Source organism: Tiliqua scincoides, chromosome 7, assembly GCF_035046505.1.
Source record: "Tiliqua scincoides isolate rTilSci1 chromosome 7, rTilSci1.hap2, whole genome shotgun sequence".
NCBI lineage: Eukaryota > Metazoa > Chordata > Lepidosauria > Squamata > Scincidae > Tiliqua > Tiliqua scincoides.
In genome coordinates, this window is record NC_089827.1 from 55439834 (window position 1) to 55455457 (window position 15624).

General features: G+C 46.7%; 1 long non-coding RNA gene across 1 annotated transcript; it reads right to left on the bottom strand.

Moving 5' to 3' along the window:
* Positions 1-1546: 1546 nt before the first annotated feature.
* Positions 1547-13233, bottom strand: LOC136657478 (uncharacterized). Its single transcript, XR_010794759.1, has 4 exons — positions 12557-13233; positions 7491-7946; positions 5904-5986; positions 1547-1634 (listed from the first exon to the last, which is right to left on the bottom strand). It is a non-coding gene; the product is annotated as an uncharacterized lncRNA (long non-coding RNA).
* Positions 13234-15624: the final 2391 nt, after the last annotated feature.

The window sequence follows — 15624 nt, forward strand, 5'->3', positions numbered from 1 at the left end:
ACAGGCAGGCTAGTCGACCTGCCCCGTATCCAGCAACAGGCTGGAGCTGCCTGGGGCTCAGCCCAGGGCAAGAGGAATATATTACCCTTATGCCGGGTAACACAGCAGCAAACCCCAATGGGTCTACTAAAGAGGTGGCACAGATCCAAGCAGCCTGGCACTGCCGGATCCTGGCTCCACTCCCTGCCCAGTCCCGGGCCACCCACGATCTTTCCTGCCACCCTCGCTCCCTCTGCCTTGGAAAGCCCCCATTCTACCCCATGCAAGGCCTTTTATAGCCCATAAGCTATTGCAAGACCATCATTCATTCATGTAAGTTCCATCTCTAATATATTTATTTATGTAAATTTATTCAAATTTGAAATGTAAATCAATTCTTCCCCCCCCCAGCCCCCAACACAGTGTCAGAGAGATGATGTGGCCCTCCTGCCAAAAGTTTGGACACCCCTGAGATAGAGGGCCAATCCACACATTTAGCAGGAGAGTACGGTGAAAAAATCTCGAGATGATGAACTAGATCAGTGGACTGTGTGCCATCCCAGGGTTCCATGGTGAACTCACAGGAGTGCCACGGGTCATCCCCAGCAGCATCTTCTTCCCAGCTTTCCCAGGTGCTGTCATCTTGGCCAGGCTTTGATTATGTGATCGTGGGGGAGTGCTGGTGGCTGTCCTGTCCTCCCACAACAGGGGAACATGAGAGAAGGGTACATTTGGGATTTGCGCCAGCCCAGGTTTCTCTGGTGTGGATGATGCTTACTGTTCTCTGCTAAGCCCTTCCGTACACCTCCATTCCTTGCCATGTCCATCCGCTTCAGCCCAAACATCTGGGTGCAAAGCCTGCTGGGGCGTCAGAAGTGGCTGCATGCAGCAAGGAATGGGGGTGCACAGAGGGGCTTTGCAGAGGCTCTCCCACAGAACGGTAAGTGCCATTCGCGTGGGGGAGGGCTTTGGAAGGGCACCAGTTCTGGCCTGCGGGCCAGAGTCTGGAGAGCCCTGGACTAGATTGTATCCCTTCAGGCTGCAAAAGGGAGTGATATTTTTGCAAGCTCTCTCTATGTAAAGAACTTCCTACAAGTTAAAATAATAACAGCTACCACCCGACTAGCATTTCAGAGCAGGATAGTTCTAGTCCAGTCAGCACCCTGCTTTGCTATTTTTTTTTTCCTTGCAAGAAGTTTGTTACATAGGTGAATGTGATGGCCCCACCTCTAGTCAGGTCCAGTGCATATGTAGACCATTTCACAGTGTCTTGTACAGCCAGGCTGCACCTAGAGGAGCTAAGGGAATGGGGACCTCAGAAAGAGAACTTTTTTCTTGAGATGCTGGTGGCCCCAATGAATGTGGAATGCCGCAATGAGTGGAATGCCCAGACTTTTTTGTGCAACCGTCTGTTATTGAAACATGACAAAAACAACACCAAAGAATAGGAACAGTAGCAAGAAGTGGTCCTTCCTCAGAAGTGCTGCTCGGTGAAATTCAAGAGACTTTCAGGAGTGCTCAAAGGAGAAAACTCTGAATCCACCTGTCGCATTCACATAGGAGATCACGCTGTAGCAACGTCTGTTGGGGAAATCAATCTCACAACACTCTGGCAGCTTCACCCGGAACTTGTTTCCCAAGAAGCTGATGATAAACTGAGAGAAAAGGAGAAAAAGTCAGTGACTCTTGCCTTTTTTTTTTCTTTAGCCCCAAATCCTACCCTCCATGCAACAGGTGTCCATTAGGATAATGCCCAGCAAAAGTGAGAAGCAAGCTGAATTAGAAACTCCATATGATTATTATAGACACCACTACTCAATCACCTGCACAGGTGGGATTCCCACATTAACATGAAGTTTGTCTTGACAGCAGAATGGACTGGAAATATCCTTTTTTAATCAATAGCAACATCAGAAGGTCTGTTACCCTGCACATCCCCAATCTCATCTGATCTTAGAAGCTAAGCAGGGTCAGGCCTGGTTAGTACTTAGAAGGGAGACCGCCTGGGAATACTGGGTGCTGTAGGTTTATACCAGGGGTGTCCAAAGTTTTTAGCAGGAGGGCCACATCAGCTCTCTGACACTATGTCGGGGGCCGGGGGAAAAAAGAATTAATTTACATTTAAAATTTGAATAAATTTACATATATTTACATAAGTGAATATATTAAAGATGAACTTATATGAATGAATGAATGAAGGTCTTGCAATAGCTCAAGGCCTATACCAGGCCTTGCACAAAGCAAGGCTGGCCTTTTCTTTGCTGCCGCTACTGCATTACAGATGTGAAAAAGCAAGCAGTGGAGGGAGCTCTCATCCCACAGCTCCCACGAGAGGTCAAACAGTCACCCTCACTTTGAGAGCAGTTGTGTCGGGCCAGTGCGGGCTCCAACAAATCTCCAGAGAGCCAGAGGCTCGTTGGAGACTGGGGGTTCCCTGAGAGCCACATTGAGAGGCCTCGAGGGCCGCAAGTGGCCCCAGGGCCGGGGTTTGGGCACCCCTGGCTTATACCATAGTCTTTCAAGACTGAAGGTTGCCAACCATCAGAAGGTCCAATCAGACTCAGGCTTATAGGGAGGGTGGGTGATACTTTCCCTCAGTGCTATTTTCCAAAATCCATTCCCCCAGGTATTCACTTCCAAAGAAACTATTCGCAGCAAATAGGTATTTGGGGAGCCTTGGGGAATTTTTGGCTGGATAATGAAGCAAGCCGCCTTCTTACTGGGCACAAGCCTAACCCCTTATGTCAGTGCTTTCCAGCACTGGCATAGCAGTGTCAACAGGACATGGGCTGCATCCTGCAGTTGGGTGTCACTCACGGAGGCCTCCTCAAAGTAAGGGAATGTTTGTTCCCTTACCTCAGAGCTGCATTGCCCTTATGTCCATGCTGGGAAGCACGGACATAAGGGGTTAGGATTGTTCCCACTGTCCTGAAAAAGGCTTCTTCTATTCTCCTTCTGATGTCAAACCCGTCTGTTAAAGACAGGATCAAGGTTTAGTTTGGCCCACAGTAAGCCTCCCACATTAAACAAGCAGATACACAGTCATGGGGAGTCATTACTCAAAACAAACCAAAGATGATGTGACCAATGTATCTGTGTCTCAATTACTGGGTCAAATAGTTCAAGAAAAAGAAAGGGGACAGAGAGCTAATGTGTATGGGTCAATTATAAAACCCAGGTGTAGCCGGTATCACACTTGGTCTGAAGAAATCAGACTCCTTTGCATCAATGTAATCTAAATTATGCGCTACGAAAAACGGATCTATGAAAATCTCACTCAGTCCCACCCCAGATCATTGAGATTTCATTCAGCATTACTCACACCTTGACTTTTTATGTGTAGCCTTAAGGGATTTAAAACTTTCTTCTTTTAAAGCAAAGCAAGAACTGAGATCAGAAACAAATTCTGCCCATGTGCAGTGCTTGCACAAGTCGACAAAATACACAATGCCCTACCTGTGGTGCTATTTAAGGGGCTAAAAGGAACTGTTCTATGGTTGTTGGCACCCTTCAGTCTCGGAAGACTATGGTGTCACGCTCTGAATGGTGGTTCTGGAACAGAGTGTCCTCTCCAGTGCGCGAAGCCTGGGTAAAGTAGGTATGGAGGATAGGCTGTTACCCATGCAGCAAATCCCCCCTCTCCATGTCGCTGAAATGGTCCAAAGGCAGAAGCCAATACGGTTGGTTCCAGCGGCGTCGCAGGAGTTGCCAGAATGTGACTGTGTTCAGCCATGAACTGCCTCAGGGACTCCGGCTCCGGATTTTGCCTCGAGGTTGACTCCTGAAGCCTTTTCCATAACTGGATGTAGCCACAAGGTAGTGGAGGTTTGGGATCAGAGTTTTCCTTCTCTCAGATGAGCTGCCTTCCCAGGCTGACAAGTCCCATCTACCCGGTACATCTATACTGTTCTATAGAACCAAAAAAAACCCTAAGCAAAACCAAGTATAGGATAGTTGCACTGGTTCCCAGAAGACTGGACAAAATTTGGAGATTTTGTCCCATAGAGCTCACTGCTTGGCATCTGGAAAAGGAGGTCTCCAAGGCACTTCATTGCCAGTGAAAATAGGCACTGAACCAGGTTTTATGTAAAGGAGCATGGGTTTCCCCTAGGACCCATCCTCGCCCCTTGTGGTAGTGGAGGGGTATGTGCAAGAAGTTGCAATACCTAAGCATTGGTGGTGGTGGTGGTGGTGATGATGATGATGAGTGATGTTCCACCACAGTTGGCCCAGTAGAATCCTTCTAACCTCACTTTGGCCCCAATCCTTGAATTAGGAAAAACAGCTGCATGCCAGCTCCCTTACCATAACCTCAGAGCCCCTGCAGAAGGGCACACAATGTTTGTGCTACTCCTTCTCCCAAACTCTGGAGTCGCAGCAATGACTGGGAGGGGGTCAAAGCGAGGGTTAAAGTGCAAACCCAAGTCACTGTACCTGTTGCCAAGATTAATCTCAAAGCTGTGGAGAGGAGAGATGTGGGGGTGTGAGAGAAATTCCTGAGCTGCTGGAAGAGGCTGCTTGGTCAGCAGGCAATGAGCTAAACTCTGGTTCTATTGAGCACAATCCTGCAAAAGATAGCAGTGACCAAGCACCATAAAAAGCCGCCCAGACTTAGCTGCAACTATTTCTTTATTACATTTTATTTCACCCTTCCTTCCTCAAGACAGCATTCATCCTCCGTTTGCTGGAGGCCGTGCAGTTAAGCTCAACACCGGACCCAGCAAGGCACCCCCTGCCCACCCTTTGATGGTGCACTGGGTGCTGCGACTAGTAGTAAAAGTTCAGGTGTCAACCTGGCAAGGTGGTTCCCTAATGGCCCCCAGCCTCCAGCCAGTGCCCAACCTGGACATCAACTGACATCACCCCAGTTCCCTGCCTCTCTTCTGTGGCCCATAGTTAAGCAGAGAAATAGTGACTGACCCAAGATCATTTACAGCAAAATCCTATGCTGTCCTATCAGAAGTAAGTCTCATTTAGTTCAATGGGACTTCCTCCCAGGTAAGGATGTAGGAATGCAGCTTTGGTGAGCTCCATGGCTGGGTATTTCAACCCAAGTTTCTCTAGCTTGCATCTCACGCACGATCCATTGACTACATCAGCCCTGGGTCTCACAACTCATAGTGACTTCCAGGAGGACATTAGTCACAACTAACTCGGTGGATTGTGCCATTATTGGGTACCATGTAGAAGAGAAAAGGCGTTTTTAGAAGGCACAAAATAGCACCATTAACTGTTAGAGTGATGTAAATCATTGGGCTGGGAGTCAGCAAAGATAGCATTTATAGGTAGAGATGGGTGAAAATGGTGATAAAATAAAAACACAAAACAACTTGGTAAATTGTGCCATTATTGGGTACCACAAAGAAAAGATATTTTAAGAAGGCACAAAATAGCACCATTAACGGTTGGACTTTTGTAAAAGTACTTGGCTGAGAGTCAACAAACACAACATTTATAGGAGTTAAAAAATACAAGTCACTGCAGAAGCATTTTCCAGTCTAAGGAAAGAAGGACCAAAGTGGACAGGACAAGGGGAAAAGAGAGAACAAGGAGATGCACAGTGAAGCAGTCTGGTCATGGCCACAGCACAAAGAAGACGGGGGCTTTAACCCTTTACTCGTGCCACAGTTCTGATCCAGATCAGCTCCCCCTCCTAACCCAATCAGAATCAGAACTGTGATGGGTGTAAATCCCAGTCCAGATTAGGACTTCTGCAGCTGTTATTTAATAAAGGAAAACAAAGCACATCAAGACCATAGTAATATTAAAAGCAGTTTGTTACAAGGATAAATCTATAAAACAAAGTGTTGGGTTTGTGCAGGAGGGTTCAACTGTGTGACCCATTAGGAATCTCCTTGAGAAATTCAAGTCGGCAATTCAGCCCTTCCCCCTCCATCCAAGCCAGTTCCCTGTCTCAAACTCACCACTCAGTAGCAGGGCAGATTTTTCCTTTTATCTTCACACTTTCCCCTGCCTTCATATTCAGGTTGGTGGTTTTAAAGTTCACCTAGAAGAAAAAGAGAGACTAATAATAAATTTATCCAAGAATAAATGTCACGGAATGTATAAAAATAGCCTTTTTCATGTGCATTTGGAGGAATAAAAAAAATGAATCAGTCTTCCATGGGGAGGAGTTTGAAAATTCCACTGGGGACAAGAAGAAAAATTTCTTGATATTATACCTTCAAGGTGCCCTCCTGTGAATCTTCTCTTCCAGTATCATGAACAGAGAACTGTAAAAAGCTGCGCTGAAAAGGTTGGCCCATTTTTGCCTTCAGCAAATTGGGACAAACTGGAGTGCAGGTAAACAGATTTTTATCCAGAGATAAATCTATTGGCCCACAGTGTTGTTCAGATAATGTACGTGAACGTTAAGACAATAAGGATAAGGGTCCAATCCTAATCAACTTTCCAGTATCGATACAGCCGTGCCATTGGGGTGTGCACTGCATTCTGCAGTGGGGAGGGGGGTGGCAGAGCCCATTCCTGAGCTCACATCGCCAGTGTTCCGCCGGCGGTGAGTGTCGCAAACGTGCCGTACAGCGTGTTCACGGCCCTCAGAGCTGATCCAGCTCCAGTGCTAGCTCAGTGCACCAGTGCTAGCTCAGTGGATCACTGGTGCACCACGGTTCAGCTGTCACGCGGACTGCCAGGCAGTGGAGAGGTAGATGGGGGTGTAGGGGGAGGCAGGAAGGAGGCGTTCCAGGGCCAGGGGAGGCAGGCGGAGGGCGGAGAGAGGGCGGGGAGAAGGCGTCCCGGGGGAGGGAGCGGGGCAGGAGGAAGGCGGGACCAGTGGAGCTTCGCTTCTCCACATTCAGAGCCTCCGTTTTGGGCCGCCGGCCCAACCCAGAGGCTCTTGATTCTATGGTGACCCAAGAGTTGCTATAGAATTGAGAAACCCCATTGTGGGACTACTTGCCTCACCCAGGGGAAGGGGACAAAAGTCCCCTTCCCCCAAGGAGCTGCTAGCAGCTGCCCTGTTGCTCACAGGATACCGCAGCAACCATTTTGGCGCCGCAGCAGTCCTGGCGCAACGGGCAGCTCAGATTTGGACTGCTCATCACATGGGCCTCCTCTAGGTAAGGGAACAGTTTCCTGCAGGGTTTCATTGCAGCTGCATCAGTTCTGGAATATTGGTTAGGATTGGGCCCTAAATCCACTCCACCACCCCCCACACCCAGAGGACCAATTCTCCAACAGCTGTCAAGAGGCCAAAAGGGTTGCAGCCCAAATGGGGCTGCCATGAGGATGTTTAGAAGCTAATTCCCAAGTTCCAGATTAGGAAAACTCTCCCAGGGACAAAGGTTGATCAGATCCTTTGGTGGGGACCCCTCCCTGCTAGAAGTAGCAAATCTTGTCCCTTTGTTAGCAGGCCAGTTCCAGTCAGTGATGAAGCCCACAGAAAGACACTCTATTGATTCACAGCAATAGGCAATGATAACTGCTGTACCTTGGTTCCTAACTCAGTGTTCTCTCTCACTCTCACTCTCCCTCCCTACCTCCCTTCTTACCATTGTCCAAATAGCTGTAGCGCTGATGATGATGCAACCTAGGTTGAGAGAACAGCGTCACATGAGCTCCCACCTGCGCAGCCTTCAAGAGGTTTCGCCTTGAGTTCGTTGTCCAATGGCTAAGCCAACCAGATCAACGCCAGCAAGTTCTGAAGTAACTTTATTAGCTCCAGCAACAAGTTACTTGCAAAGATGCAGCAGAAAACTCCCCTGTCAATGCCTAGATGTCTCTCTTATACCTTCTAAGTGCCACCTCCTTTCTCCTTATATGGGCATGTGCTGCACTTCCTTGAATCCACCTGTTCACCGCAGGTCAGATGATCTCTCTGTTCTCGTTCATCCACAGCTTCAAGACTCCCTTCTCATACTAACCCATTCAAACAAGATAAAGCTGTCCTTAGACTTCAACGTAGTGAATAAACATGGGGAAATCTTTACCAAAGCTCTTGTGGAGTTCTGTAGAAAGAAAGTGTTTTATTTTTGTGTATTTGTTTCAGCTCATCCATGGAGTTAAGTCAGAGGCCTGATCAGCCTACCTTTCACAGCCTGACCCTAGCCTTGTTTGTATTCACTGACACAAATTGGGTTTCTGGTTGGCCATGTGGATTAATGATATTGGGAGTTCTGCTGAAAGGGGGCTTACCCAACATCCAAACACACACATACCCACTGGCGTCGCTAGGGGGGTGTGGGCCGCACCAGGTGACGCGCCCTGGGGGGTGATGTGCTAAAACCGCGGCATTAGGAGCTACCCCATTGTACCATACACCGTCGGATGTGGAATGGCCAGCGGAGTGCAGCGCAAACAACAGAATTGAAATTTCTCCTTTTGTTCAAAAGTTATGGCCAAAAAACCAGAAGGAAAAATGCACGGGGCCCTATGGAAAGTGAAAGTGAGCCGTATCGCGCGTTTACTCGCAAGTAGGCGCACTTGCCATAGTCTGTTGGAAAGGGCAGGCTGAGAGGAATCCAAGGACACCACAATGGTCCCAATCCAATGAATGCAGCCCCCCAAAAACACGAGATGCTCCCCCCCTCCCAGCTGCTAGTCTGAGCCCGAAACAAAGCCACGTGGCTGCGTTTACTGGCGAGTAGGCAGACTTGCCTTCATCAAGGCAAGGTGAGGCAGGCTGAGAGGACTCCAAGGACACCAGAATGGTCCTGATCCAATGAATGCAATCCTAAAAACACTGAGAAGGGGGTCCCCCTCCCAGCTGCAAGTCTATTAGCCCTATGGAAAGCAAAGCAATCTCACATCGCATTTACTTGCAAGTAGGCAGACGTGCCTTGGCTGGTGGTCAGGCCAGGCAAAGGGGAATGTGAGGACACCAGAAGGGTCCTGATCCAATGGAGCTGCTCCAGAAAGCAGCCTCCCCCCATAAAAAGAACCAAAAAGAGGCTTGAATGGTAAGGGAAAAGTTTTCTATTTTGCACTTGCAAAGCCAGGTGAGTCTTTATATGGATATGCCTAAAATGGAAGAACTTTAAACTGGGCACTGGAAGGGCTGAAGAGCTCACTGATTCTTTTTGGGGGGTTGTTAATGCAGGCTGGGGGCCTGGGGGATAAGGGGATAAGAATAGGCCGTCCGTTTGGCTGTACTTGTCATAAGAGGCAACTAAACAGCCACCGGGTAGATGGGACTCGTCAGCCTGGGAAGGCAGCTCATCTGAGAGAAGGAAAACTCTGATCCCAAACCTCCACTGCCTTGTGGCTACATCCAGTTATGGAAAAGGCTTCAGGAGTCAACCTCGAGGCAAAATCCGGAGCCGGAGTCCCTGAGGCAGTTCATGGCCGAACACAGTCACGTTCTGGCAACTCCTGTGACGCTGCTGGAACCAACCGTATTGGCTTCTGCCTTTCCACTGGACCATTTCAGCGACGTGGAGAGGGGGGATTTGCTGCATGGGTAGCAGCCTATCCTCCATACCTACTTTACCCAGGCTTCGCGCACTGGAGAGGACACTCTGTTCCAGAACCACCATTCAGAGCGTGACACCATAGTCTTCCGAGACTGAAGGATGCCAACAAGAAGAATGCAGGCAGACTACAGAGTAAGCTCCATTGACCACTATGGGACTTACTTCTGAGTAGACATGCATAGGCTTGAGCTCACAGGCTGCAATGCTACCCACACTTTCCTGAGAGTAAGCCCCATTGACCACTATGGGACTTACTTCAGAGTGGACATGCATAGGATTGGGCTCACAGGCTGCAATCCTACCCACACTTTCCTGAGAGTAAGCCCCATTGACCACAATAGGGCATACTTCAGAGTAGATTCACTTGGTGGAACAGGACTGGCTCCCCTTATTTAATTATCTTATTTTAATTTAATTATTTATAATTATTTTTGTTTGCTTGATAATGTCACTCCTGGCCATGACATCACTTCCTATGGGTCCTGGACAGATTGTCATTCTAAAAAGTGGGTCCCAGTGCTAAAAGTTTGAGAACTGCTGCAATAAGGTGTTAGTAAGTTGACGGGGGGGTGTCTGTGTGTGTGGCTCTACAAGTTTTCAAAATCACTAAAATCAGGATTTGGAGGAATAATACCATCATGTTATATATCAATCAATGCGTAATTTCATGCAGAATGCAATGAAACAAACCACATTTAAATATCTGTGTTCTAACAAAAGGTACAGCCAAAAAACCGGTGGGGGCAGGGCAATGGTACATCACCACGCCCACCTGGGGCGTTGCCCCGCCCACTACATGGGGTGACATGCAGGCGTCCCGCACCAGGTGACACGAATCCTAGTGATGCCACTGCACACACCACACAGTCCATGCAGCACTGACATCCTTCCAGGCTTTTCCTGGTTTAAACTTGCAATAGTAGCCCTGAAACATTTCCTTAATTGAGAAAACAGGTTCCTTTGTTTTACAACAGCCAGGGGGCATGGACCTTTCTTCAAACTGCAGCGCTCCAACTTAAATGAACACTCATTCACAAGAGAACTCATGAGTTCAGGCTTTGGGGCATCTGGCACTGCCACTCAGGTCCCAAACTCTTGTTCTGCCAAGTACAAACACACACAATGTGGGGTTTTATTAAAGAATATTTATAAGAATATAGTTTATTAAAGAATATAGGCAAACAAGAAAAGGGCCCATTTACTTTCAGGGCACAATCCTAACCAGGTCTACTCCAAAGTAAGACCTATTGTGTTCAGTGGAACTTACTCCCAGGAAAGTGAGGTTAGGATTGCAACCACAGCTACTTAGCTTAGAAGATCAGTTAAATGGTTGGAAGTGAAAGAAATACTTGTAGGAAGGAGGGAGAGGTGGGTATTTTTATGAGGAAAAAAGTGGGGCAGGAGGATTCCTATTCTACTGGGCAGGTTTTGAGTACAAAGTCTGTCTAAGCAGCAAGGACAAAGCTGCATGATTCCAAGTTCCAAGTGAGAAAAATGTTGTAGTCATTTCTCATTTGTCTGTGAGGAATGGTAATTGCCCCCTACCAGAAGATGACTTGTGATGGCATTGGGCCTCCGAGTTCTTGGAACCTGCATGGTGCTGTTGCTGGGGACATTGCTTGAAACTGGACTTGTGGGGCTGCCATATGGGTCTGCTTCCCACAGGAGGGGTGGTGAAAGGACATGGGAACACAAGGGGGACATGACAGGGAAGGAGGGGTAGGAGAGAGGGGAGTGGTAGGTTGGCACAAAATAGGTTACAGCAGTTCACAGATATTACGTTAGCATGTTTTAACGGGGTCTGCTTGCTCACTTAGCATGCATGTGTACTTTAGGTAAGCATTTGTTTGCTGTCATTTGACCTTCCTCGTTGTTTAATGTCCTTTGCCCCTCCTTGAGGTTTGAAATGACCAGAACATCCTGCGTATTTTATGTTACTGAACACAGCCTCGGAAAAGCAGGGGTCCCAGCCTGGAGGCTAACACTCACAGGCTTTGGACCCCTGGCCATTTGTATACAAGGTCAGCTGTGAGCTTGTTTCTGAACCACATGGGCCCATTGCTTGTATGTTCCACAACACCACCATTATTAACTGACCATTTGCCATAATATAATGATACATTGACATATATTGGCCAACACATATTGACTGTGAACATTAGAATAAGAGAAATGTGTTAGCTGAATTATATGCAAGCTGAATTGTGTGTATGACAAAAACTCCAGGAAAAGTTTATCAAATGGGAACGCAGAGAAGAGTCTGTAACATCTGGCAACCATCTTCCCTGCCTGGCAGCCATCTTGCAGCTCCCAACCCCTGGGAGCTATCTGCTTTCCCACTGGACTATTCCCATCAGAGGCTGAGAAGATGGACTCAGAGCAAATGACCTCAGCTCCAGCTGTTCATACCACGCAGTAGTATTAGGGTGAAAGAGTTGAAAGAACATTATGTAGTGCTTTTTCCACCAACTACAACAGTGGTTCCCAAACTGGAGGGTTGTGACCCACCAGGGAACCAGAAATTGGCCATTCCCCCTTAAGGAGAGTAGCCCAGGAATGGGTGGGCGCCATAGCGATCACCTCAATGCGGGGACCCAGGAACATTGTGATATACCTGGGGGCATCCTGCAGCCTCATGGAGGGTCCTGGAGGCTTGCAGTCACCTCTGCAACTCTGCAAGTCCTAGCAGGATTTTGGGAACTTCTGGCCTATAGCGTTTCAGCTTGACCAATTACCTGCTGCGCCTGTGTGATAAGGATGCTTTCAAGTGATATTTTCAGTAACCTAGGTATCACCCTGCTGCCAATTAGCCTGTTCCAGTGAATTCTGATGTAAACAAGTAACCCAGTGGTTCTCACACATTTAGCGCCAGGACCCACTTTTATCTGTCAGAATCTGTCCGGACCCACCAGAAGTGATGTCATGACCGGAAGTGACATCATCAAGCAGGAAATTTTTTAACAATTCTAGCCTGCAATCCTTCTCACACTTACCCAGGAGTAAGTTCCATTTACTATCATTGTTAAAATTATATATATAGTAGCTTGTTAAAAGTATAAGTCTGCAATTTCCCCAAATGCAGTCACATCGACTAGCATCAAGTCTAACATATTAAAAATAAAATATTGAAAAGAATGGAAACCCACCTGAAATTGGCTCGCGACCCACCTAGTGGGTCCCAACCCACAGTTTGAGAAACACAGAAGTAACCTATATAATCTTGTTGTTCTCAGGACCTGTTAAATGATGGCAGGCTGCATCACCCATTGAGTTGCCTGAAAATGCTTCCACAAGCTTTTTGCTCTTAGATTTTAGACAAACGAAGCTCTTTTATGACAACTTTGGACTAGACTTGCTTCTTCCTCAGATCCCGAAGAACCTCCAGCCCACAGCCAAAGCTAGAGCTCAAAAACAGTATCCAAGTAGGAAAAAATTCATTAAAACCACAAGAGATGGCCTAGTGAGAGGGAGAAGAAAGGCAGAAACTTCAAGGGCTGGATCACATGAGGGGCTGAGGGTCCTTGAAAATGCCAAGGGTCTAAAATGTCCAGCCACTTTAGCAAAAATTTAGCACCATGCAAGACCCAGTTCTTAAAAAAAATAGCAGCATCTGTATGATGCAACATCAAGCCGAAAACCATATGCTACTATGAAATTAAATAGGGCATTTTCCCTTCGATTGTCTTCAGAATGAAATGGTAATGCTGGAGTTAGGTGGTGGAGGCTGAAATGAAAAGCTGCTATGGAAAAGAAAAAAGCACACAGAAAAACCCAAATTCCCAAATGAATGACTTGCTGCTGGGAAATGGGCTTCTAAAAGAGAATCTTCACACAGCTGAAGGAGAACTAAGAAAAGCCTGAGAGAGCAAAATGAAATCAGCCTCAAGAGGAATACTAAAAATAAACAAACGGCTGGACCCTGGCAGCAACACACATGGAAGAGAACAGAATGTAGGCTACACACACTGTCTGTGGGTGGGGGGGGGGGAGTTAACAAAGAGCATACATAGCGTTAGAGAGGCATGCTGCATATTCTGAAATGATAAAAAACTACTAGATTTTGCATGTATATAAATGACCTCTGATCAATCCGTTCAAGCAGCTGAATTTCAACCAGGATCGCAGCAAAACAACACAAAAACTGAACCACAAAACAGAAGCATAATTCTCCAGGCAATAGAATTTGCAGGAAGGATCTTGGGGTTATGTAGGATCCCATGTTAAATGTGAATCGGCAACACAGGTTCTGTCAGATGAAAAACCAAAGGTGACTTTGTAATGCCTTTGTAGAGACAGGGTACAAACCGATAATTGTGCTAGCTATTGGCACAGCTCAAAGCTGATTACCATCTGACTTGAGAATGCTGGATCTGCGCCACGGCAAGCACCTGTCTTGCATCATCTACACACTGCAGGTGTAGATGGATAGGTGGATACGGATGCTCACACACCACAATGCTGCACATGTTCTTTGTATGCACGGTGCTCCCTACCGTATATACAGATAGTCACTCTAAGGCAGTGGTTCCCAATGTGACCTGGGATGTTGCAAGGCACTTACCAAGATGTCATGGACTGCCCACTGCTTGGCAGTGAAACCATGGCATGAACCTCAAGACAGCAGCAGAAAACTACAACATGCAAAAACCTGTACAAAGATGCTGTATAAAGTCCACACACCCTGACCTTCTTACCACTGTTTAGAGGCTTGCGTTAGACCTCAGAACCAGAAAGTGAATGGTGGTGATGTCACAGCATGACGTATTTTGCGTAATTGTCATTCACTTCCTGGTTCTGAGGGCACTGCAGCCCTGGCAAGTTTGGGAACTGCTGCTCTAAGGCAGGGGTGTTTCATACAGCAGGCCAAACAGCATGCATGGCACCTGCTGAGGGCCAGAAGTGATATCATTAAGCAAAAAAATGACATTATTAAGCAGGTCATCACCAGAATTACGCTCTTTTTTCTCTCAGCAACTCAATAGCTACAAATGACGTAAGAAAAAACACATAAATCTTGATCATATTTTCAAGATATGGAAGAACCCAATTATGTGGGTTGCCCTTTCAGCAGTGACATCTCAGCACAGCTCAGCAGCTGATGGGAGTGCTGGGAGAACCTGAGGGCCAGATAAAGAGCTTCTGTGGGCTGCATCCAGCCCCCAGCTCTTATGTTTGACACCCCTGCTTCAAGGGATCATTCCATGTAATGGAGTCAGTAATAGCCCTCAACAAAATCAGCCATGTAGGAATCCAGATGGAACTATGTAATGGTCTGGTACAGAGATAACACAAAATCATCTTTTAGCAATGCATACATAAGACACAGTCAGCCTTTGGCTCACATACGCTCCTCTCTATTTCCTTTCTCCTGAGGATTATTTATCCTCAGCATCATATATACAGAGGTATACTGCCTCTGTACTTGGAGGTTTCACATAGCCATTATAACTTGGAACACCTAACAGACTCATTAACAGGCCATTGATTATCACATTCCCCCCCTCCACTGATTTTTTTCGATAAATGTATGATTCACAATGAGATTATACAACTTGAGCTCCAGCTACCAGAAATCGACCTGTTGCATACAGTACAGCACTTAATATTTCCAGCAATCATGCCAGAAGCACCATTAAATACTACTTAACATTCATGTGTGCAGGGATTCAACAGAGAGCCTGTAAAATTCTTCTATGTAAATGGATCAATAAAATGTTATCGCAGCAATTGTGGCCTTCCTTTCATCTCCCTCTGCTGGACAGATTTGATGGAGCATGAGTACTGTGGAGAAAGCCACAGCTAGATCCTGTTCCAGGTCCATGGTTCCTGTTATTATGAGAACAGTTATTACTGTACACTTGGATGTTGATACAGGAACATCTGCCACAATCATAGACCATGAAACACTCCAAAAACTACAGAAGATCATAGCATCCACTGGGCACCCAGGACAGCAGTTCCTAGAACTGAACAGGTGAGAAGATTCCAGCATGGGCTTCATACCCCAAATAGATATGGCAGTGGTTCCCAACCTTTATTCCACTTGTGTACACCTCGCCAGCCCATTTCCTTACACTGTACCCCTCATATTAGCAAAGTGTAATTAATATTTTTGCTGCTATTGCAGATTTATATGTTGTAACTGTAAATAAATGGCCTGGTAATGGGATTTAAAAGCAGAGGATTTTTTAAATAAAACAGCAACAAATATTTT